Source organism: Spermophilus citellus, assembly GCF_964194105.1.
Source record: "Spermophilus citellus genome assembly, chromosome: 7".
NCBI lineage: Eukaryota > Metazoa > Chordata > Mammalia > Rodentia > Sciuridae > Spermophilus > Spermophilus citellus.
This window is the reverse complement of record NC_138188.1, coordinates 163,327,962-163,351,032: the sequence shown is the minus strand read 5'-3', so window position 1 is coordinate 163,351,032 and position 23,071 is coordinate 163,327,962. Positions and strand designations below refer to the sequence as shown.

Genomic DNA, 23,071 nt, shown 5'->3' with positions numbered 1-23,071 from the left:
CGTTGGGACTATGTTGAGTTTGCTGTCTATGCTCGGACAACCTCAGCCAGACCCACAGGGTGGATGACTGTTGGCCGCACCCTGATTACGCCACCTAAGGCAACCATCCAGGTAGTCGAGCACATCAAGGAGTCAGAATCAAAACTTCAAGATCTTATCCATAGCCCATCCAAAGAGGATTCAGAGCCTTCAACCCCCTCAGGCCTCCCTCCCACATGGCTCAATTTGCTACACCAAACTCTTCGATTATTAAACTCCACCCCTCTTTCTATGCCTACTTCTCAGTGCTTTCTCTGTGCTTCACTTAGTCGTCCACTTCTAGCAGCGGTCCCATTAGCAGCAGGAAATATTTCAGCAAAAACCTACAATTTCTCTAAGAAAGGACAACCCCTACACGTGACACGTATCCCACTATGGGAAAGTTATTCCACCAATACTTCATTTCCTTTCATCTGCTTCCACCCACCAACAATGAATCCTTTACCCATTTGTTCCTTGAGCTATAGCACCCCATCGAGCCCTGCGTTTATGCAACCTGGACATTTCCTCTGGTGTAACGGGTCTTTAAGTACCTCAACAATCAATGTCTCTGGCACCTGTTTCTTGGTTACTGTAGTCCCTCAGCTGTCTTTATATACTCCCACCGAATTCTGACAGTTGGCCCTGCCTTCCCGCACCCGTAGGGCAGTCTTTCTGCCGGTTCTGGTAGGCCTCACTTTAACAACCTCAATGGCGAGTCTCGGACTCTCCGGTGGAGCTATAGGTCATGCTCTATGGGCATCCAATGACCTGCAACAAAAACTGCAGGAAGCACTCGATACCACTGCTGAGTCTCTGGGCTCCTTGCAGCGGCAGGTTACTTCATTGGCACAAGTGGCTTTACAGAACCGAAGAGCAATTGATCTTCTCACTGCAGAAAAAGGGGGTACATGCCTGTTCCTCAGAGAGGAATGTTGCTACTATGTTAATGAGTCTGGGCTAATAGAAAAAAATGTTGTTAAATTGCAGGAATTATCGACCCAATTGCTCAAACCCACCTCCTCTAATCCCATAACGGGGTTCTTCCAATCCTCTCTTGCCACGTACTTACTACCTATCTTGGGGCCCCTTATTGGGATGCTCCTTTTTTGTGCTCTCTTGCCCTGCATAATGAAGTTCCTTCAAACCCAATTGCAGAAAATTTCTAATCAAACTTTCAACCAGCTTCTGCTTAGGCACTACCAGCCTCTGATGACGGATGAACCCCCAACATCTCCAAGAGAAGAGTTCACTCAGTGCTGAGGCTCCCTACCAGGCACGATGGAATGCAACGGACATCAGACAGCGGGAGACAACGAGCCCAAAGAACCTCTTAATCTGCCATCCTGGATTCATGAGTCTTTATGTCCTTTTAAGCCTCCTCATGGCCCTTGGCCTCTTCTCTGTCAGTCCCCCAACATGGAACTTCTGCCAAAAATTGACCTTTGCTTTAATCTTTATCTTCATTCTGTTTTTATTCGCTCTGATCTTCTTCAGGTGCTGGCGACGCCATGTCCAGGCAACGCTTCCAGCATTTCCTAGAGTCTCTGTTACAGGCCCAGTGGCTGATACTAACAATCTCCTCCATCCAGGACTGGTTCGATGCCATCGACGACTTGTGGCTTCAGGGAACTTTCATAGACTTCACCCCACGGAAGTAGCTGTCTATAGCCACTGGGTTTTATTTCTGGCTGCCATGATATCCCCAGACCTGCCCCCCGAACATTCCTCCACTTCCCTTTCTAGGCCCTACGGCGCCCCCACACAGCAGGAAGCAGCTGGATCTGACCAACGACGCCCCAATTCCTAAGAAAACAAAAAGGGAGGAATGTTGGGAAAAGTATAAACGGCAGCCGTACCCCAGAGAAAAAACCCCAACATGGCGCCTAAGGACTTCTTCTTCCTACCTTCTTCTTCTCTGCAGTGGCGCGAAAAGTTCCCGCCCTTGTGAACTCTCCCGCCGGCGCCAATTTCAAACCTCGCTGGCAGGGAACCTTAGCCCAATGAGAGCTAATTCCTGGGCGCGGGAGCTGATATCTGGAAGAACTTGCCAATAGACGGGCGGCCTGCCATTTATCTAAGCCCTACCATCTCCCCTTTAGTTCTATATAAGCACACAGCTTTTTGCAATAAAATTGGAATTCTCCCGGCGAAGTGTCTTTGCGTGGGGAATTCTTTCACTTCATGGATTCAGATGCCCATTCCCAAAGGGCCCTCCTCCCCTAACTGAGTAGAACGCCTTTCTCTACATCCTGGACAAGAGCATGTTTTCTTAATATTTGTCTTTGGCAGTCTGACAGGTTAAAAATGGTCTTCCATTCTAATTTCAGCTTGCATTTCACTCTTTAGTGTGTCTGAGTTTCTTCTCGTGTGTGTAAGGAGTTTTTGTGGCTCTTCTCTTGTGAGCTATATTTGCCAATTCCCATTACTTCATCGGTCTTCATTGTGTTGATTTGCAGAACCTTGCTGTGTATGAGCAGATTAGAGCTTTCCCTGTGGTTTGGGTTGAAGACACTGTGTTTCATTTCTCACTCATGTATCTTGTCTTTATTTACGGTATTTTTGTTTTTCAACACTTTTTTGTTTTTCAAAACTTCCATTTTATCATCCTTGGTTTACAGCGTCCGCGTTTCTGCTATGTTTTAGAAGATCTTCTTCCTTCCCAAACTGGCCACAGCAATGCCTGTTTTCTTCTAGTGTCTCTACGGTTTTGAACCTTACAGCCAACTCTTTACAGTAGTTGTAACACACGCATGGTTCAGAGAGTGAAGTCAGGATGCAGTCTGTGGCTTTGGAGAACCATCTGGTTGTCTCAGCAGGATCTTGAAGGATCAGAGACCATCGTGTGAATAGTTGAGTCGCCTCTGCCTGTTGCTGAGCACCGTGGTTGGGAGCCCTGTCTAGCTCCCCTGCTCCTTCCTGGCTCGGTCTGCCTGTCTGGGTTTCAGCTACTGCCCAGCGACTGTGGGGATCTGTTTTAAGAGATTTCTCGACGTCCCATGTCTTCACCCTTGGCTTACAGGGTGAACATTCACGTTTTCATGTGGCCTTCCTTTGTGAGACTGGGCTTCTTACATGACTCTTCTGCGATCCTCACGAAGTGGGGCATTCCACTTTCTCACCACCTGTGCAGCTGTGATGGTGTCCTTAAGGGTGTGCCGGGCTCACCTGTGAAGCCACCTGGGCCTGGAGCTTTCATAGCCCTGTTGTTGTGCCAGCGTCCCAGCCCTCTGCCAAGATCAGCAGACGGCAGCCCCACCCACACACAGGCACCAAGGGGTGCATTCTCTGTGAGGAGTCAAGAATGACAGCACAGCCCAGCCAGTTTCACAGCCGGAGGGCATGCCATCACAGACTCGGGACACTCTCAATGAACCCCCAGATGAGAAGATGGAGAGCAAAGGCTTTCTTCAAGTTAGTTCTGCAGCATGATGAAAATATTAGGGAAAATTCCAAAGAAACCCCAGGCTTGAGAAAATTAAGCAAGGCAGTTCCTCAAAATTTAAATATAGAACTACCCCATGGTCCAGCCTTCCACCCCTGTACCCAGAGCCGAAAGTCAGGTCTTGAAGGGATGCAGGTGCACGCACGCTCACAGGTGGCACACGAGGCGGTGACACAGGTGCCATCAACCGAGGAGTGGAGAAGCGAATGGGGGGTCAGTACCGTGGGGTGTGGTCAGCCTTGGGGAAGAAGGAAGTCCTGACACCCGCAGCTCCCGGATGCTCCTGTGGTCACTGAGCCAAGTGAAAGAAGCTGGACCCAAAGGACATGCATGAGTGTCCCAGAGACAGGGAGTGAAGCATGGGGCCGGGCAGCCGTGGGGGCTGGGGGTCAGCGTTCAGCGGGGACAGAGCTTCGGGGCCGAGATGGCTGGGCAGCACTGAGAAGGCACCCCGGCCACTGAGCTGGGCATCAAAAATGACTAAAATGGCCAATTTTGTTGGTTTTCACCACAATATAATAAATGAACAATACAGATATAACAAGTAATTGAAACAAAATCATAAACAGAAAAATTGTTGTTAAAATAATTTTTTTTTCAAGAAGAAATAGTCAAAATGACAGCCCTGCTGCTTGGGCCTGCTGCTTCGCCTCCTGTCTGTGTTGGGAGCAGGCCCTGCGGCCTCCACCAGAAGCTGGCCCAGGGAGACTGGGGAGCCTTCCAGCTTGGCCATCTGGCTCCGGGGCCTGTCATTTGTCCCAGCAGCACGACACCAAGCTGACCCTTCTCTGGACATTTTCCACCAACACGGTCTTATCAGAAGCCTAACCCAGGTCTTCATAAGCTGGTGACATGAACTCCCAGACCCTGGCCCTCCTCTGCTGTGGGAAGCCTTCAGGAGTGTGATCTTCCTGGGGGACACCGGAGGAGCTGGACAGCCAGCTGTCCGTGCCAGAGCCACCAGGCTGCCCTGCTTGGGCCCGCTCCTGCCGCAAGGAAAACCATCTTCTTCCCACTGTGGCCTCCAGGCCCCTCCAAGCCCAGAGCCCTGGGGAGAGGCGAGGCTACACCCGGGGCCGCTCCCTGACAGCAGCAGGGCCTCAGCCCAGACAGACCCGGTGCCTTCTCATGTCATGACCTTGTCAGCCCCTGGGGCAGCCACTGTCCCTCAGGTGTGGTTCAGCCCTGCACTGACACTAACCCTGATAAACCTGCAGGACCATCAACAGGGCCACTGGCTGTGGAAGAACCCCTGCGCGGGGCTGACCATCTGGGGCTGGTGTTCCCTGCATCAGGGATCTTCAGGGGAGGTAGTTGGGGCTGTGCAGACGGGCACCTAGCACACCAGTGTCACCCCCTTCTATTTCAGCAGGCTTAATTTTGAAGCACATCTTTACAGTCTCATTTAAACATTACCAACAGTGTTCTGGGGGTGGAAACATGGAAGGACACGTGAGGGGTTCAGAACCTGGAGCATTTCCGTGTCACTGGATCCCAGGGCTTGCCCAGCTGCATCACACTATCTGGGGCGGGCAGGGACAATAGGGTCAGGCAGAGGAGGGTGCGTCTCAATTACATTGGTTGCCAAATGCTTTGGGCCAGCTCTGTCCTCCTTGGGCTAATATACATTTATGATGTTGGATGGGGACCGATTGGCCCTGGGGCCTGTGACAATTACTTCTAGAACTAGCCAGTGTCTCCACGTTCCAGAATTGACAGAGGTCCAGCCTGCGCCAAGACAGGGCCCCTGTAAGATGTGGGGTCCTGGTGGCCTCGGGACCCAGCAGAAGCTTTCCCTCCCCTCCTTCTGGGCTTCCGCCCACAGCTTCCTGCAGCCGCCGGAGACTTGCACCTGGGCAGAGGCTTGGGAGGGGACCGCCTGCTTCTGGTGGGAGCCCACCAGGTCCCTCCAAAGCGTCCTTCTCGGTCCTCCCCTGCCTTCAGTTCTTGGAGGAGCAGTGTTTAGGACAGGGCTTCCTCTTGAGGACCCCTTCCCTCCTGGAGGCTACTGCCCAGACTGGCCCCTGGCCTCTGCTCCCTGCCTTGTCCTGGCCTGCGCCTGGCTCCCCACACACTCTCTGGTGGCAGTTTTCCAGCCCTCCTGGTAGATGTGGCCACAAGGCATTGCCTCAGCACTCTGGCCAACTGGGAAGGGGTGGGCAGAGCAGCTGGCCCGTGAGCCAGGCAAGACCACAGGTCCCATTAATTGGGGTCCCTAACCCCATGTCCCTGTCCTTCCCCCAGTGACTCAGCCTTGACTCAGGGCAGGGGAGAGTTCCGGTCCAGCTGGGCCAAGTGGCAGCTGCCAGTTTCAGTGTGTGGTCTTTTCTTCCCTTTTCTGGAAACCGGGCAGGCCTTCGCATTCCTAGGCTGTTCAGCTTCTGGCCCCGCCCGGCCCTGGTAGCCCCACCAGCTCCTGCCCTGGACTTGGGAGAACCAGTTCCAGATGGGTGTGGTTCTGGCCTGAGCAGGAATCCCAGGGAGCCCTGGGGAAGCCACTGGCTCAAGAGAGTGGCAGGGAGGAGGTAGCCATGGACACCAGACAGTGCCGGCCCCACAGCCCTGGGCCCCTGTCGTGAGGGGAAGCGGGAGATGGGCAACCTGAGTACCTCCACCAAACAGGTGTTTCAAAGTCACCATCAAGGCCACCCTGGCCACGGCACAGCCCTGCACTCCCAAGGCAGGTTGTTAGGCTCCTCAGGAGCTAGGCTGGCTGGCTGGGAAGCAGGCATCTGGTGTCCACTTGAAGACAAGGAAGACCCACTGGGCCCATCTGGAAGCGTCTCAAGCGTGGCTTTAATCCCAGGAGCGCACTCTCATGGAGATATCCCCATGGGGGCTCTGAGCGACCGTAAGCTGTCACCAGAGAAGGGCAAGCATGCGGCCCTGGGGCCCAGGACTCTGTTGGGTGCCTTGGGGCATGGAGACCCTTCTGGAAGGCCAAACTGCCGTTGCTGGAGACGCCATGGCTGACCTCATCCTCAGGGCACCGCCTGAGTCTGCTCTGGGAGTTTCGAAGCTGGGCTGGTGGAAGGAGGGGTGCCCGTTCCCCAATTGTGGGGCATACCCAGGGAGCAGGCTTGCTTCCCGCCCCCGCCCCGTGTCCATCTGTGAGGCCACCGACTTCCAGAGGCTACGAGAGTCTCTCAGGAGATGTGGCAGCTCACCTAGGGGCTGGCTCCTCTGCTGGGGGCAGGATGGGGTACCTTTGGGAATCAGCCGTGTGCTCATGGGCAGAGCCCCTGTGTGGAGGACACACTAACTCTATCCACCCACACACCCCCTCATTCGTCCGCTGCAGAGGAGTGAAGGTACCTGTAGAGCCCTGGGGCTGGGCCCCTTTATCCCCAAAGCCCCTCCAGTCTCCTCTTTCTCTTCTCTTTTGTGAACGAGTCTATTCCTGTTCCACAGACGGCAGCCAGCCAGCATTTACCAGGTGGCAGGCCCTGTTCCATGCAATGCTCCGGTTTCCCTGGGCCTCCTACACAGATGTCTCTAGGACTGCACAGGGCCCGGTTGGGCACCTGACCACTGTGCACCCGACAAATGTATGGCCACCCTTCTTTGAGGATCAGGAGCCACGTGCTTCTCCTGTGTGGAAAGATCCAACGTGATCTTAATCACCTCCTGAAAGACTCATGTCAAGATAGGGTCACATTCTCAGGGCTTCATTATATCATCTCTGGGGGACACAGTTGAGCCTGGAACCCTAGCAGGTTGCACCTAGCCAGTTTGCTCACGCAACACTTTTCACTGTGCCCAGACCCTCCCGTGGCCAGGTGTGAAGGGAGGACGCCCATCAAAACTGCACCCACTCCAGTGAGCAGGTCACACAGGGCTCGGTGTCCTCGGGTGGGGAACCTCTGGAAGACCCTGGCATCCACGCAGAGGGGCTCTCTTTCTTGGGGAGTGTGGGCAAGTGGGGGTCAGCAAGGGGGAGTCCGCGGGCAAAGCATCTGGATGGAAGCTCTCAGCTCCGTCACCACCAGCGCCTCCTAGGCCGACTGGCCCTACAGCAGCTGCGCAGGGGTGGACCCGGCCATGCACGAAAGAGGGTCTGCGAGACGTCCTGGCGAGACGCCAGCACAACTGGGTTAAATAGTGTGAATTCTGGACAAAAAAGACCGAGCTGACACACAATCACAGACCACAGGCGTTCTCACACACGCACCACACCATCCACACACACACCACACAGATGCCACACACACAATCGTACATATGCCACACACACACCATACACATTCTCACACACAAACCACATACACACTTGCACATACATGCCACACCTACATCACACACCCACACACAATCCACATATACACCACACTCACACACTCACACTACACATACACTACATGCCACACACTCACACACACCACACACCACAGCTCACACAATCCACACACACCATACACAAGTCACACACACCACACCCCCAGTCCTTAGGGTCCCTCACAGGCTGGCTCTGTACAGCCTGTCACTGCCGTGGAGGTGGTGGCAGCCTGGCCTGGTGGACCAGAGTGGGGACACGGCCCTGGGTGCTGGCTCAGCCACATGCTAGTCCCCAGGAGACGGGTCTTCTGGCGCAGGAGGAGCAGGCCCTGCCAGGTGGCCTGCAAGAGGAGCAGGATGACATCAAAGAGCTTCTGTGGCCTTGAACCACTGGAGCAGCCACCTCAGCGTCCCTCCTGCTGGGCTGCCTGGGGTGGTGCTGGGCCCTCCAGGCAGGTGCAGAGTGGGGAGCACAGTCCAGGCCCCGAGCTGCCCTGCAGGACATTGTGGTCTTGACTCTCCTGGGCCTCTCTCTAACCCCTCAGCCAGCTCCTTTCTGACCCCTCAGGGCTCTTCCTCCTGCCCTCTTAGCATGGGGACAACAGGGGACAGGACCCTGCTGTGGCCTCAGGGAGGCCAAGGGCTGCTCCCGAGCTTGACTCTGGGCTCTGCCATGCAGCACAAGGGTGGAGGGGCCCGGTGGCCCTGGTGCATGCAGGGCTTGACACGTGCTCCTGCTGACAAGCACCCCGCCTCGCTGCGCCAGGGCAGGCGCTGGCCAGTTCCCGGCCTGGAACATGGGGACAGAGGAGCAGAGCCACAGCTCCCCTGCTCCAGAGCTGAGCCCGAGTCCCCGGAGCCCCCAGAAGTCAGCAGGAGTGCAGTCACTGGTCAGGCGCTTGCTAGCCACAACCCATGACAAGCGCTGACTGACCAGCCCGCGGGCTCAAGGCTGCCTGCTACCCCACTGCTCCTCCCCATGGACCCGCGTCCAGCACGGGCACTGCAAGTTTCCGGCAGGCCTGTTCATTCCAGACACAGTCTGAGGGGGAGAACTCCTACAGTATAAGAAGAGTCGCTCCAGGGCCACGTCCTGTGCACTCCAGGGCTGCCCTGGCTGCTTTCGAAGCCCTTGGTGGCAAGGCCCAGCCCTCGTCCTGTGTCTGTGGGTGCTGGGACTGCCTGACATGCTGCTTCCTGCAGCCTTACACACACCGCCTGCCATCACACCAAGCTCAGGACAGTCCCAACAGCTGGAAATCGGGGCTGAAGGGCCAGGTGACAGGCTCCCTCTGCCCCTGCCCCCCTGCCCTGAGCCCCGGGCTCCAGAGGGGAGGCTCGTGTGTGCTGTGTGAGCTGCACACGTCAGCGTTGTCGCGGGGCCGTCCCCCTTGCCCCTCCCAGCCTGCCACGCCAGGGCTGTTAGGCTAAAAAAAGCAGCACTCCTCAGCCTGCCTGCCAGCTCACTCAGATGGCAGGTCCACGCAGGCGCTGCCTGCCAGGCCCCAGGCACACTCTCACACAGAGGGCCTCGCACACGCGGGCAGTCACGTAGTGGGACAGGCCAGCCACTGAGCCTGAGTGCCAAGGAGCCGGCCTGGGAAGTCTGGGCTGCATCCCAGGGGCCCTCAGGAATGCTTCCTGAGGGCTTCCGGTCGGACTCACGCAGCTGGCTCCCCTCTCTTGGGGACAGACAGGCCCTTGCCTGGAATGTGGAGGAGTCTTGTTCCTGTTTAGAAACAGCTCCGATGGGGCCACTGGATACGTGTGGAGGCCAGGAGGCCGAGTCAGTGAGCTGCCCCGGGGCCCCCTCCCAGGGCGCTTGCTCCTCACGGCTCACCCTCAGGGAAAGCTCTGGCCTCCCGTGTCCTTCAGACAGGTCAGCTCCCCTGGCCCTTGGCCTTCCTCTGCAGCCTCGGGGCCCACAGACCTCAGGGTCTGCTCCTGTGGAAGGGGTGACTTACGCCCCTGGGAGACGTGAGTGGGGCAGGGCGGCCGAGCACCGGGTGAGCGGGAGGTCCTCAGGAAACCCTCTCCCACCTGAGCTGGACAGTGGGCAGTGATGGGGTGGGAAGAGCCCCGGCAGCTGGGACATCCCAGAGAGGTGGGGAGGGCAGGGCGAGTCCTCTGGGACCCACATGGGAGTGGCAGTTCCCACGGGAGCAGGTTGGGAACAGTGAAGAGCTGACGTCAGCAGGGATGACTGACAGGGGAGGGGGGGGCCACACAGACACAGGGACACAGACGTGGGAGGGGTGCAGAGGACACAGCTTCTTCCAGGGGGCTCACTGCAAAGGTGCTCCCCGGGGGGTCACGCCGTGTGTCAGCCAGTCTAACTGTGGGGCAGGAGGGCCTCACAGGGGTGGCCCTGTTGAAAGGCAGCTGTGAGTCCTCCGGGGCCTCTGCTGCCTCCAGTGAGTCCTAGAAGGCCCTCCCTTCCCGGTGAACCACAGGGCCCCTGCGGCCCTGCTCCGGAGCCCTGCCCCTCCTAGCCAAGGGCACCAGCTTTTGACGCCTGTGCCCTGTGGGGGCTGCAGGGTCCCAGCACATGTCCTGAGGGGGAAGCAAGTTCAGGCCTTACTGGTGACCTGGGGCGTCAGGGCACAGTTCCTCTTTTAAAAAATGATATTTACAAGAAAGAGGGAGGAGTAGGGAGGGGCTGCCAGTGAGTCCCAGGCAGCAAGTGCCAGACTTTCCAAGGCTGGGGCCCTAAAGCCATCCGGCCCCTGGGAAGCAACCTGGGAGTGACCTGGACTCCAGGTGGTGTGGCCTGCTTCGTGCTGCGCCAGGTGGGAGCCCGTGGACCCAGGTCTTGTTGTTTGCTTAGTTTGGTTTCTGTGGAGCGTGTGCGGGACCCATGCCTGGGGAACGCCAGGCAAGTGCCCGGCCACTGGGCCCCACCCGGCCCTTTGCATCTTGTTTTGAGGACATAGTTCTGGACCGTCAGCGTCAGCTCCGGGGTTTGGCCTGAACACTTCCTCCCCCGTCCCTGGGATCCTGCCACCATGGACACTGCCCTCTACCGTGGGCCTGGCTGCTGGCCAGCCCTGCTGACCACCTCCGTTGGGCCGAACCAGACAGGTCGCTGCCCTGAGGTACGTGAGCAAGCACTGTTGGAGGCCTGGTGTCTCCAGACGCATGATTCTGTTTCAGGTGTCTTCACCCACCTAAGTGTGGCCCCATTGAAACACATCTCAAGAGTTTGACACAACTGCATCCAAGGAGCTGCACTTGTTGGAAGGACAAACTTCTCAAGATAGTAATAAACAGAGCTGTAGTGCAGCCCAGCAGTGCAGAGCCAGCGAGGGGAGGAAGGGCCAGTGCCTGCGTGGACGGGAGCTCGGCCAGGGCGGCCTCCGTCCTGCACCTCCCTGTAGTGGGTCAGGCCTCTGGGGTGATTCCGGCCTGGGGCTAACTCACGAGGGCCCTGGCGGGGCCTGAGACCTGAATAGGGCTGTCCTTGGCCAGGAATCAGCTGGTTAGATCCGCTCGGCCTGCCCAGTGCCCTCCAGCCTGTCACCACCATGGTCATGCCCCAGTACCTGGCGTGGGCCAAACCACGACAGGAAGCACAGCTCTGAGCCCAGGCAGCCTGAGCGTTGTGTTACCATGCAAGGGTAGGAGCTTAGGGCCACACCCCAACCCGTGTGACCCTCACTCATGTCCTGGTAGAAGGTGGTCACAGATGGGAGCCTCATCCCCGCCAGGTGTGCTGCCCTGGCTCAGCCTGGGCCTGAGACTAGAGAGAAGGACCCCGGGAGAGCCCCTGCAGGCACTCCATGGTGGCTGCACGGGGCAGCAGCTCTGCTGAGGGGCTGCACGGCTCTGAGAGGCCCCTCACCTGGAAGCTGGGTGTGTATTTGTGTACACGGCCGTGTGGAGGCGTGTGTAGCGTCTGAGGACTGGCAGGCTGGGTCCAGACCACACTCCTTTGCCGCCTGCCCTGCTCCCAGAGGACAAAGAGGAGCAGAGAGCCTCAAGGCCGAGCTCCGGCTACAGACCTTGGGAGTGGGACAGGGCTGCACCCTACCTCCAGGTGGACGGTGACCTCTGACCCAGGCAAGGTGTGGGGAGCAGTTTCTGGGCCTGTGACAGGAAGGCCAAACAGCAGGGGCCCAGGAGTCCCACAGAGCTGTGTAGCGACCACATCTGGCATTTATCCTAACAAGGTGACTCACGTGGCCCCAAGGTCACTCACACGACAGGGTGACTCAGGATGGGGGCGTCCCTTCTGGGACAAGCTGTGGTGGTCAAGTGGTCCCGGGAATGCTTCCTGGGCAGGTTGCCAGGGGCTCTGCGTCCAGCTGGAGGCTCTCCCAGCCCTGGAGGACATGCTGGCTTCTACCGGGGGCGCGGGGTTGTGGTGCGTCAGGCTGGGAAGCTAGCCAGCACAGGGGTGGGGGGCACCACCAGGCCCTGGCCGCCTGTTGTCCTTGCCGTGACCTCTGTGGACCTAAGGCCATTCAGATGGAGGGACCAGGGGAGGTCAGCCTGGGCAACCAGACAGGCAGCAATGGAGCATGGTGGCCCTACCCTGAGGCCCAGCAGCACTGCAGCATGAGGACACGCACTGTGCAGATTTCACAACTTTGCTGCGACTGTCCCCTCATTTACGTTGTGGGATGACAGGAGCATTTGCCAAGTGGTCACTGCTGGGGCTAAAGGGCCTTCAGAGGGCCGACAGTGTAATTTGGGCTCCTCTGTGCCCACAGGACTGAAGCCCTGCCCACTCCCGTGACCATGAGTGGGGGCAGCAAGGATGCTGGCCCATGTCCAGTGCTGAGAGGAGGCCTGAGGGGACCACAGGTGGACCAGCTAGAAAGACCCGTCCCGGGGCTGGGGCTATGACTCACATGTGAGGCCTTGGGCTAGATCCTCAGCACCACATAAAAATAAATAAAATAAAGGATGGTGGGATGTGATGGACACCATTATCCAAAGTACATGTATGAAGACATGGATTGGTGTGAACATACTTTATGCACAAACAGAGGTAAGAAACACTGCTCTATATGTGTCATAAGAATTGTGATGCATCCCGCTGTCCTGTATTTAAAAAATAAAACCAATTTTAAAAAACAATTAAAATACGTAAATTAAACAGAGGTATGTGCCCACCTACTAAAATATATATATATATAAAAAGAAAGAAAGAAAGACGGGTCCCATGTGGAAGCAGCTAAGCAGAAGCTGACGGCCCTGCCAAGGACACTGCTGTGGAATTGGCCCCTCTGCCCTCAGACCTTCCCTGCTTCCCTAGATTAGAAGAAGAGTGGTCACCCAGCCCTGCTGGTGAGTGGATGCTGGGTAGAGGCGGGGTGAATAGAGAGTGTCTGCACTGGGCAGTGGCGCCCACCACTGGGTGCACCTTCTCTGATGGACAGAGACCCCGAGGCACAAGATGCAAGCCTCTGTGTGTGCGTGGCTGATGGCCTGGACAGTGTCCCCTATCCCTTTAGGACCAAGAGTCCAGAAAATGCCTGGAAACTGCAAAGAGAATCGGCCCACAGAGAGGAAGCCCCTCCCCAAGTGCAGGGCCGGCAAGGAAGTCCCAGCCCCAGCCTCAGCTTTCAAGGCCCTGCTTCACCTGCAAGGGAGACCCGCCTTGAAGGCTCAGGCCAGCACAGAAGCTCGGCCCTCGACCTGCTGAGGTTAGGGAACCTTCACCGACAGCCATGGGGTACTTCCTCTGGCCAGAGAAAGCTCACGGAGATCAGGCAGCCCACCAGAGAAAGGGCCCCTTGACCCACTGGGTCTTCTCCAGCTGTTCTCCCATTCCTCTGTGGAAGGGCACCTAGGTTGGTTCCATGGTTCTGTTACTTTTTAAAAACAGTCTTGCTGTATTACTTGGTTTCAGTTATTTATCACCTAAAAAATGAAGGCATCGAGAACGCTGTGACTTAGCACAGCCATGTTTTACAAGTCTGTGGGTCAGTCTGGGGTTTCTTTTGATGCCCATGGTGCCCATGGGTAAGGGCTCTCACTCATGTGGCAGCTGCCCATGGCCCAAGTTCAGCTCCACCCTCTTGGCGGGGCTCCATCCTCCTCTGGCCGGCCTCTCAACGTGGCTGCTTGGGCCTCCTCACAGTGTGGCTGCTTGGGCCTCCTCACTGTATGGCTGCCAGTTCCAAGGAGCAGGATGTGGAGCCGGGTATTCTCCAGGCAGGGCTCAGGAGTCTCAGACTGTCACTTCTGTGTCCTTATGGTCACAGTCAGTCACAGGCTCCACTGACTCTCAAGGAGAGGGGCTTGGAGTGCATCCCTGGTTGTGAAGAGCAGTGTGTGTGTGCAGGAGGGAGGGTGTGCTGGGCCTCTGACCCCCACAGTGCTCCAGGCCATGTCTGAGCTGAAGGGCTTTCCACACAGCAGGACCAGCTTGCCCAGTGGGCGGAGGTGCCCAGGAGAGCCTTTAGGCACATCCTGAGCGCTCTCCTGCCTCTGCACCGGGACCTGGGCCCTGACAGGCGAGGGACAGTGCCTGGGATCCTCTGGAGAAAGACAAGCCTGTTCCTCCTCTTCACTGTGTCCTCCCTCAGCCTGCTGGGGGTAGGATCTGTCGCATCCTCCATCACCAATCCCTGGGAGTGCTCCCTCCCCACAAACAGTCCTCCCCAGAAAGCTGGCAAAGCTAATCTGTCTGTGGGAACCACTTGGGGGGGCCAAGGAAGGTGCCCACAGTCCAGCCTACTAAGTGTTGCCTTTGTCTACAGGCCCAGGAGCCCCCTCCCCTCACAATGGAAAACTCGTGGTCACCTCCCCCCACCCCAGCCTCCACACAGTCCTATGCTTGGCCAGGACCTGGTTTGGTCTGGTAACAATCTGCCCCTGTGAGCTCACAGGCACACATGGTCACTAGGCCACCTTGGGGTTTGGCCTCCAGATGAGAAGGGAAAGGGTGGGCAGCTCCAGTACAAGGAGAGAGGCTGGTGGTCCTGTGAGGTGGAGAGGGTCCTTACACAAGTCCAGAGTCACCAGGTCTAAAACAGGGTCCAGACCTGGGGACACGTGCCGCATTCAGCAGCAGCCATCGCACTGCTAAGGTTTACTCCAAGCCAGAGTCAGAGGTGTGTGGCGTTTGCATCCCACGGTCCACGTCTGTCAGGGAGGCCTCCCCATCACACGGTAAGCAGCTCCCGCCCTGTGCACAGTCTCCCTGAGCCTTGCCATGGTGCTGGTGGGCCCCATCCTGAGCACACCGGTGTCAGACATGTGCTCACTGCTGCTGAGAAGCTCTGCAGAGCAGGCCCTGGCCAACGGGTTCCATCACGGGCTGAAGGTTCAGGTCCCCCAAAGCCACATGTTGAAACCTAACCCAAGGGAGCCGGTGTCAGGGCCGCAGCTTTGGGAGGCAACCAGGTCATGAGGGTGGAGCCTTGTGAAAGCAATCCATGTCTTTGTGGAGAAAATCCTGGAGAGCTCCTCCCCGCCACCATGCAAGCACACAGGGAGAGGGCACCACCCAGGAACCAGGAAGCCGCCCTCACCCGACCCCAAGTCTAGGGCACCTTGATCTTGGACCTGCAGCCTCCAGAACTGGGAGGAGTGCACTTCTGCGGTTCCCAGACCCCCTGGGCTGTGGCCCCTGGTTGCAGCAGCTCAGCAGACGGAGCAGCTGCTGCCAAGCTGGGTTCCACTCCTCCTGCCTCCATCTCGAATGTGCTGTGCTCCTGGCAGCTGGGCCCCCAGCCTGCTCTGTGCCCTGAACTCCATGGGAGGAGCCCCGCAGGGAGCCATAGCCGGGAGGTGGTGCAGGGGATTCCTGCTCTTCAGTCACACAGCTGACAGTGTCACAGTCTGGGTTCCAGGGCTCCTGGGTCCAGGCTCTGGTGCCCACTCCCAAAGTCTGCCTCCTATCAATGGGCAGGCTCCCCTACAAGGACAAGGGCAGGATGCCCAGGTCACGTCCCAGCTGGCTGGGAACCTGCCCCACGGCGCTGTGCTTTGTGTTCCCCTCTGGGACATGTGATGCCCATGGCATGTGCCTCGGGGAGCCCGGGAAGGTGCAGGGTCATAGCAGAAGGGAAGGAGGGTGCCAAGGTCCACAGCCATGTCGGAAAACTAAGCAGGAGGGGGCGTGAGACCCTGGGGGGGACAGACTCTCCAATGTTACCCTGGAGGGGGCCAATCCCACCAGCCTCACCTTTGGGCCTAGACTGGAGTTTGGCACTCCACCCACCCCTTGTTCACACCAGGCTGTGTGTCCCCTGCCTTCCTTCCTGTACCACTCGGCCAAGGAGTATGCAAGTGTGCAGGCAGGCAGACAGACATGTAGATGGACAGACAGACAAAACAAAACCCCAAATCAACCTACAAAATCAACACATCAACAGCTTTCCTTACACCAATAACGAATCTGCTGAAAATCAGGAAAATGATCCCATTCACAATGGCCTCAAAGTAAATAAATAAACAAACAAACAAATAAATAAATTAAATATCTAGGAGTAATTTAGGAATAAATCTAAGCAAGGAGGTGAAAGAGCTCTGCAATGAAAACAATAGAACACAAAGAAATCAAAGACAACACAAGAAGATGGAAAGCAAAATTAATGTTGTAAAAATGGTCATACTGCCCAAAGTGAACCATACAAAGCAGTCCCCATCAAAATACCAATTATATTCCTCACAGAACTAGATAAAATAGTCCTAAAATTAATTTGAAGGATAAAAGAAAGACCCAGAATAGCCAAAGCATTCCTGAGACAAAAAAGCCATGCTGGAGGCCTCACCCTGACTACGTGTCGGAGCTACAGCAACCAACCTGCATGGCACTGGCTTCAAACCAGACCCAGACCAACGGCACAGAACGGCAGACAGAGACAGCCCACATCTACTGACCCTGGACCAAGGGGCCAAGAAGACGCCTTGGAGAAAAGACGGCCTTTTAACAAATGGCGCTGGGACAGCTGGTTATGCTCGTGTAGGAGAATGAAACTAGACCCTTATCTCTCACCTGCACAAAAAATCCACAAAATGATCAAAGACCTCGGAATTAGACCAGAAACTGTACAATTCCAGGAGAAAATGGAGATCAACACTGCAGCATGAAGGCCAGGAAAGGACTTTCTCGAAGGACCCTAGAGCTGAGGAGATAAGGCCCAGAGTGAATAAGCGGAAGGGCATTGAATTAAAAAGGCCCACACAGAGAAGGAGACAATTAACAACGTGAAGAGAGGACCTCAGAACGGGAGAGAAGCACCGTAGCTACTCGTCTGACAGACGATGAAGATCCAGAACAGGAAAGAACTCAAACACTTTACACCAAAAACCAAGTGATCCAATTGGTACGTGGGCAATGAACCCAACAGGCCTTTCTCAAAAGAAGAGATACAAATGGCCAACAAATACATGAAGAAATCTTCAAGACCATAGCAATTAGGGACGTGCAGATCAGAACCACACTGAGATTTCATCTCACACCAGTCAGCATGGTGGCCGCCAAAAATACACTAATAAGGGGTACCGGAGAGGACGTGGGACCCTTGTCCATGTTGGTGGGACTGTGGATCAGTACAGCCACTGTGGAAACCGGTGCGGAGGGTCCTCAAAAGGCCAGGCCTGGCACCACCACGTGACCCAGCCACCCCCTCCTCAGTAATTACCCTAAGAATCAAAGTCGGCATGCCCCAGTGACACAGGCACACCATGTTGACAGCAGCACGTTCCCCACAGCCAGGCTGTGCCACCAGCCAGGGGCCCCTCAGTGGAAGAATGGATAAAGAAAAAAAGCATGGTCTATATACACAATGGAGCTTTATTCAGCCACGGAGAACAATGAAACCATGTCATTTGCAGGAAAATGGATGAAGCTTTCTCTCATGTGTGGACGCTAAAGAGGAATAAGGGAGAGGGGGAGTGGTCCTGTGAAGAGCAAAGGGAGGCCAGGGAATAGAGGCCCGGGGACGGGGTTCTGGGTGGTTCGTCGTCCCTCTGGGAGTGTTTATGAATGTCAACAGGAATCCCACGTTGTGTATGGTACAATGGGGGAAAGCAGGAAAGAAAGTCCACATTTGCAGCAACTGTTAGCACCGTGGGACTGTAAGGAGCCACTGGACTGTGAGGACTGGCCTCCTTTCTGGGACAGGGTCACCTGCAGCCTCCTCTCCACTGCGCTTGCCCAGCCTCTGTGCTCAGCACACGCTGCAGGGTGTCCTTGGACAGAGAGGACAGAAGCCCTTCCCTTTCAGAAGGAGCGTGAGCAGGGACCTCTGCTCCAGCCCTCTCCTTGCAGCACAGGGGTCAGGAAGGCCTGCCTGATCCCAGCCAGGCCCCGGTGGCCATCTTCCGAGATCTGCACTCATCTCTCTCTTCCTGAGGCGCCCAGAGGTTCTGGGTTGAAGAAGTGGACGTGGGCAGAGCTCTCTGGTCTTACACAGATGCCCCTACCTCATGTGCTCTGGTGTCTGCCTGTGTGACTGGGGCTCTCTGGGACTCCATCACATGGCAGACCGTGTGACCCCACCAGTCAGATCCGCCACGGCTCCAGCACAAGGCCTGGTGCCGCCCGCCCCAGCCACAGAGCCTCCCCCGGACTCTGGCACGCGCTGATCTGTTCTCCATCTCTATAATTTCGCCCTTTCAAAAATGCTAAGTGGAATAGTACTGTGCGGAAGCCTTGGAGACGGTTTTTTTCCCCCACTCTGCATCTATCTCAGGGGTTCACCTACGTCATTGCATTTTTCATAGTCTGTCCCTCAGTGTTCCAAGATACGGGTCCACCATCTTTTGGTTGACCGTTGACCTCTTGAAGGACATCAAGGCTGCTTCCAGCTGGGGGTGATCGTGAATACAGTTGCTCTGAGCAGGTGCGTGCAGGTTTCATGTGAGCACAATTCTGCGTTTCTCTGGGACGATTGCCCAGCCGAGGAATCAGCAGGTCATGTGGCCAGCGCAGGTCTGGTCTTCTGAGAAGCTGCCAAACTCCACTCCAGGGCACAGGCACTTCCCCTGGCAACAGAGGCTGATCCCGTGTCCCCACACGCGGTGGGCATCTGCTGCCGCCATGTCAGCTGTCCCGGGAGCCGCTAGGCAGCATCTCCCGGGTATTGCTTTCCCGACGCTGATGGCATTGACCGTCTTCCCAGGTGCCGCGGTCCTCGGACCCCCCCCTCAAGTGAGCGTCTGCTCAGGGTCTCGCCCAGGTTCTGACTGGATGGTTTGGTTCCGGCTGCTGCCTTGGAGAGTCCCCCGTCCTTTGTTGGAGGGGAGGTGTGTGGACACTTGTCCTCAGTGTGACTCACCCCCTTCTCCTCTGCACAGGAGTCTTCTCAGAGCCAAGGCTTTTAATTCCGACGGCGCAGTCCTCCATCTGTCCTCTGGTGGAAACTCGTGTTGTAGTAACACCTCCTCGGCCATCCAACTTAGATCCTCGTCTGTGGATTTTTTCAGAGTCTTCTAGTTGGTGCCTTGCAGTCAATCTGCGACCATCTTGAGTAGATTCCTACAAAAGCCGGCCCTTCATCCAGGGCCATTCTGTGCCTGTGGGGTATCAGCTCCGACACCGTTATTCTCTCACATTGAATTGTTTTGCCTCTTTGTCAAAAACCAGTTGGGCATATTTCTGGGTTCTCTGTTCTGTTCTGCTGACCCGTGCGTCTGTCCCTCTGCCAGTCCCCACTGTCTTGATTCCTGTCGATCACCGTCAGCTGTGATGTAGGAAACCTCGCGCGATGGAAACGTACGCCTGTTCCCACGCAGGACCCGGGGCCGGGGGGATGTTCTCTCCTGAAGCTTCCCCTCGGTCAGCTGGCTTAGGAAGGTGTTCCCACGCAGAACAGCCAAGGACGACTGGAATCCAGTGGCAAATGTACTCCTCTCAGGCAGACAGACCGCTGGAGGGAGGGAGGGAAGAGGCCTTCTCCCTTGCCAATGGATGAAAGCCTCAGGCCCTGAGGCTGCTGGCCCAGCTGCGGCTTTGTTTCGCCTTGTTCCGCGGCCCGATGCCATCTTACCTGGACCTCAGCCATGGTCACCCTCCTTGGACAAACAATGATTCTCACACGCAAGTGAGAATCATGAAACAAATGTGTTTCCTGGCTACTCAGGGGGTTTTTCACTTCTGGAGATCAAAGGTAGGGAGAGGGCCCCATCTTCTGTGTGTTTGCGTTGATAAGGGGCTCGGCAGCACTTCAGAAAGTCCAGAAAGATTAAACATAGGCGTCGACGTCAGTAACTCCTCACTGGCACTCAGTGTCCCCTGATGGGTGCCTGCTGTCTGCTGAGGCACAGAGGCTTGGGAAACGCAGGCCAGGTGGGTGGCACTCCGCTCTGAGCTGAAGGACCACCACCGTGGATTCCTCATTCCCATGGGGAAGTGTAGCTGGCCTGGGCTCAAGCCCCAGTAAGGTTCTCAGGCTGCACCCCATAGTTCAAGCTGACCCTGGAGGGGGGACCCAGTAACAGTGCTTGTTGAGGCCAAGGGAAGGGGTTTCCAGGGAGATGGGACATTGGGGGAGGCGGGGAAGACACTCCTAGAGTACTCTTGGCCAGGTGGACAGGAGGTCAGGGTGACGTCTAAGTAGGAAAGGACAAATTCAAACCCAAAGATCAGAGCTCCTGTACCTGGGGCACTGGACCAAGTGCCACAAACAGGTGGCTTCACACAGCAGCACTGCTCCAGAGGCACAAATCCAAAATCAGGCGCAGCAGAGCTTGCTCCCCGTGCGGGCTCTGGCGGGGGGGACCCTCCCTCCATCCCTTGGCAGTGGCCCTCCTCTGTTTTTGCATGGCCAGCTCCTCTGTGTGGGGTCATCTCTGCTACCTCTCTTATAAGGACGCAGTGGTAGCCTTCAGGGCCCCCTGGACAGACCCCCTCTCGAGATCCTTACCTTGGTCACATCTCTTACTACTGACAAAATTTAAAAACTGGAGATGCCTCCAATTTCATCAAAAGAGCCAAAGGGTGAGGGGCAGGGCCGAGGGACGCTCACCAGTCAGCGCTGCAGCAAAGCCACCTAAAGGTGAGTGTCACGGGCAACCCCCAGGCCACCGTCCCAGTCCACTGCACACTTCCTAGACTGTGAGCCCCAACCAGCCGGAAGTGACAGTCACTTCATAGGGCCCTGGAGCCCCAGGCTGTCTGCCTCCAGTGGCCCACACCTGTGACGGGGCCCCTCAATGCCGTCCCTGCCTGCCTTCCCTGCATTTAGTCCAGCACCGCTCCAGCTCTGGCCCCAGTCTCTGGCCGCCCCCCAGCGCTGAAGCCGCCATAGCCTCTGCGGGCCCTGCTTCTCTGGCTGGCATGTCCAGTCGGTGAGAGGCCCCGAAGCCTCTCTGCCACCAAGTCCCGTTACCTTCCGCCAGGTGACACGGGCACTGACTGGCCTGGGAGCTTGTCATTGAGTATTTATGGAGAAGGGCAGGGAAGGCCTGGCTCTGTCCACCCTTTGACGGATGGATGGCCCCACAGGAGAAGCACAACTCAGAAGATTCGGGCTCCAGGGCTTTGGCCCCGAAGCTGCGGGCCGGGGAACCTCGCGGTTTCACTTTATTTGGGGGCCAGCTCTGCCCACTCCTGAAACTCAGTCCTCTGCTGCCTCTAATTCCCCACTAGTTGTGGACATCACAACCTGCACTTTGGAAAGGACATTGGCCAACATGGCCTCGTTCTGGCTGGGTGACAACCCTGTGGGCAGGCTGAGCACCCCACCTCCCCGGCTGAGAATGCTCCTGAGGAAGCCAAGCTGAACCGGGTAACAGCCGCCAGCAGAGCTGCCTCGTTCTGGGGGTCCCTTTGCCACTGAGAGGGCATCCCGGGGCATTTCCGGGGGTCTCCGGCAGGTGGGAAGGCACTGCGGCCTGAGAGCCACCTTGGCTTCTCTGTAGACTTCTTCCTCTGCTGCAAGCCTTGACCCTCGTGGGGAGGCGTGGCTGGGTGGAGGGCTCCGCCTGCCCAGCTGAGAGCAGCAGGACCCCCTTGCCTCCTGAGACTGGCCACCCCGGGGATAGCCGGCCCCATGGGAGGGAGCCGTGCCTCACATCACACACTCCCAGGCCTGCGGGGCAGACCTCAGAGAGGACTCACTGTGTCAAGGAAGCAGCCTCCAGTGTGGGGCGAGGCCAGCCTCTGTGCCCGGGTGGCCCTGGCACCTGCAGTAGAGGAGGCTGCTGGCCCGCAGCTCGTGGGATGGGCCTGGAGTGGCTCCCGTGGGCACCCAAGGCTTTCCACAAACTCCCGAAACAGCCCCCAGCGACCAGACTCCACGCCACACAAGCCTCAAAGGGGGGCTCACGGCCCCAACTCGGCCCCAGGCAGCCCCGGAGGCCAGCAGGTCTGACTCCAGACGCCAGACGGGCTGCCTGGACCTTCTCGTCTGTGCTGACCACAGCCTGTCTGAGCAGCCGCAGCCTTCACGGTCTGCGGCCTGTGGGGCGGCTGCCAGCTCCAGATCACAGAACAAAGAAACCCCGGAGCAGAGGAGCCTCCCACCACCCAGGCTTCCAGATCCTCCTAGGGTTTCCAAAGAGAGGGCAGAGACCTGCCCACCCCTCCACCAGGGCAGGACCCCGGCAAACAGGAAGCAGACCCGGAATTCCTCGGAGAAACAGAAAACCCCTGTGGGGCCTGCCCCCGGCCCTCCCCGGGTTTCCCCTTTTCCTCTGGGGGAGGGGGCAGTCGCTGGTGCCAGGTTCCTTGCAGGTCAGGACTGGGACTCAGCTGAAAGGGCTGCTGTGGTCAGGCTCTGCGGTGTTCCCCCACCACCCACCACCCGCGACTTCAACCCATGTGGGAAGGCCGGGTCTGTCCTGCCACAGTCAGGAGGGGGTGGAACGTTTAAGAGGGGGCCTCCTGGAGGTCTTAGGTCATGGGGCGCACCCTTGAAGGGGCTCTGGGACCCTGACTCTTTCTCTCACCCCCGTGCTGAGCAGGCTCTCTGGCGCCACAGCAGAGCCCCAAACAGCAGAGCGAGTCAGTCGTGGATTGAAACCTCCCGAACTGTGAGCAGGTAACCCTTTCCTCTTTATAAGCCAACTGTCTCGGGTATTTGTTATAATGAGAGACACCTGACAGGCAGAAGCCGGACCACGGGTGTCTCTAGACCCACCAGACCACCCACCGGCAGGTTCCGGGCCCCGGCCACAGGAGGCTGGCCAATCACGCTGACGGGCATTCCTTCAGTGTCCCGCCCGCATTTGCCCGGATGTCACTTCACACAGTGAAGAATGTTTCTCCAGTATCTATAATGAGTCAAGCCCTAGTCCAGGCGTTGGGGCCACCAGTCCAAACCCATCACAGTGCCTGCAGTCCTAGTTCACATTCCAGCTAGCCAGGAAGCCGCCCAGCCAGGATCCGAGTCAGGGAAGTCCGGCTCCTGGACTATGGTCAGTGGGATC

General features: G+C 57.2%; 1 long non-coding RNA gene across 1 annotated transcript; it reads left to right on the top strand.

The window, feature by feature from the left end:
• Positions 1-5,557: 5,557 nt before the first annotated feature.
• LOC308652932 lies at positions 5,558-22,238 on the top strand. The gene is made up of 3 exons (XR_014022939.1): positions 5,558-6,774; positions 6,875-7,011; positions 19,349-22,238. It is a non-coding gene; the product is annotated as an uncharacterized lncRNA (long non-coding RNA).
• The last annotated feature ends 833 nt before the right edge of the window (positions 22,239-23,071 follow it).